Here is a 2,588-nt window from a genome sequence, read left to right as displayed (position 1 = left end):
CACATGTTCGTGCCAAAAAGATATAAAATAGTAATGATAGTACCACATACTTGTGGCACTGCCATTTGAGTCATATTGGTATAGAACGTATGAAGAAACTCCATGCAGATGGCTCGTTTGGACTCACTTGATTTTGAATCACTTGAGACATGCAAATCATACCACATGGGCAAGATGACTGAAAAGCCTCGTTTTCAGTAAGATGGAACAAGAGAGCAACTTGTTGGAAGTAATACATTTTGATGTATGCAGTCCAATGAGTGCTGAGGCATGCAGTGGATATCGTTATGTTCTTACTTCACAGATGATTTGAGTAGATGCTGAGAACATTTACTTGATGAAACACAAGTCTGAATTATTGAAAGGTTCAAGTAATTTCAGAGTGAAGTTGAAGATCGTCGTGACAAGAGGATAAAATGTCTATGATATGATCATAGAGATATCTGAGTTACGAGTTTGGCACACAATTAAGACATTGTGGAAAGTGTTACACAATTAATGCCGCCTGGAACACCACAGTGTGATGGTGTGTCCGAACATCATAACTGCACCCTATTGGATATGGTGCATACCATGATGTCTCTTTACCACTATCATTTATGGGTTAGGCATTAGAGACAACCGCATTCACTTTAAATAGGGCACCATGCAATTCCATTGAGACGACACCGTTTAGATAAACCTAAATTGTCGTTTCTTAAAAGTTTGGGGCTGCGATGCTTATGTGAAAAAGTTTCAGGCTGATAAGCTCGAACCCAAAGCGGATAAATGCATCTTCATAGAATACCCAAATTAGTTGGGTATACCTCCTATTTCAGATCTGGAAGCAAAAGTAATTGCTTCTAGAGACAGGTCCTTTCTCGAGGAAAAGTTTCTCTCGAAAGAATTGAGTGGGAGGATGGTAGAGACTTGATGAGGTTATTGAACCGTCACTTCAACTTGTGTGTAGCAGGGCACAGGAAGTTGTTCCTGTGGCACCTACACCAATTGAAGTGGAAGCTTATGATAGTGATCATGAAACTTCGGATCAAGTCACTACCAAACCTCGTAGGACGACGAGGATGCGTACTACTTCAGAGTAATGCGTGATCCTGTCTTGGAAATCATGTTGCTAGACAACAATGAACCTAGGAGCTATGGAGAAGCGATGGTGGGCCCATATTCTAACAAATGGTTAGAAGCCATGAAATCCGAGATAGGATCCATGTATCAGAACAAAGCATGGACTTTGGTGAACTTGCCCGATGATCGGCAAGCCATTGAGATAAATGGATCTTTAAGAAGAAGACGAACATGGATGGTAATGTTACCGTCTATGAAGCTCGACTGTGGCAAAGAGAATCTTCACAAGTTCAAGGAGTTGACTACGATGAGATTTTCTCATCCGTAGCGATGCTTAAGTCCGTCGGAATCATGTTAGCATTAGCTGCATTTATGAAATCTGGCAGATGGATGTCAAACAAGTTTCCTTACCAGTTTTCGTAAGGAAAGGTTGTATGTGATACAATCAGAAAGGTTTTGTCGATCCTAAGGATGCTGAAAGGTATGCTAGCTCCAGCGATCCTTCCATGGATTAGAGCAAGCATCTCGGAGTCAGAATATACGCTTTGATGGAGTGATCAAAGTTTTTGGGTTTATACAAAGTTTGTTAGAAATTTGTATTTACAATAAAGTGAGTGGGAGCGCTACAACAATTCTGATAAGTATATGTGAATGACATATTGTTGATCCGAAATGATGTAAAATTTCTGGAAAGCATAAAGGGTTGTTTGAAAGGAGTTTTTCAAAGGAAGACCTGGATAAAGCTGCTTACATATTGGGCATCAAGATCTATAGAGATAGATCAAGACGCCTGATGATACTTTCAAAGAACGCACACCTTGACATGATTTTGAAAGAGTTCAAAAATAGATCAGCAAAGAAGGAGTTCTTGGCTGTGTTACAAGGTGTGAGTATTGAGTAAGACTCAAGACCTGACCACAGCAGAAGAGAGAGAAAGGACGAAGGTCGTCCCCTATGCTTTAGACGTAGGCTCTACAGTATGCTATGCTGTGTACCACACATGAAGTGTGCCTTGCCATGAGTTGGTCAAGGGGTACAATAGTGATCCGGGAATGGATCACATGACAGCGGTCGAGCTTATCCTGAGTATCTAGTGGACTAAGGAATTTTCTCGATTATGGAGGTGAAAAGGAGTTTGTCGTAAAGGGTTACGTCGATGCGAACTTTGACACTAATCCCGATGACTCTGAGTAGTAAACCGGATTCGTATAGTAGAGCAGTTATTTGAAATGGCTCCAAGTAGCGCGTGGTAGCATCCACAAGATGACATAGATATTCGTAAAGCACACACGGATCTGAAAGGTTCAGACCCATTGACTAATAACCTCTCTCACAAGCATAACATGATCAAACCAGAACTCATTGAGTGTTAATCACATAGTGATGTGAACTAGATTGTTGACTCTAGTAAACTCTTTGGATGTTGGTCACATGGTGACGTGAACTAGATTATTGACTCTAGTGCAAGTGGGAGACTGTTGGAAATGTGCCCTAGAGGCAATAATAAATTGGTTATTATTATATTT

The sequence above is a fragment of the Triticum aestivum genome, chromosome 4D, assembly GCF_018294505.1.
Source record: "Triticum aestivum cultivar Chinese Spring chromosome 4D, IWGSC CS RefSeq v2.1, whole genome shotgun sequence".
Lineage (NCBI taxonomy): Eukaryota > Viridiplantae > Streptophyta > Magnoliopsida > Poales > Poaceae > Triticum > Triticum aestivum.
The sequence above is the reverse complement of the archived record's forward strand: the minus strand, read 5'-3'. Positions refer to the sequence as shown.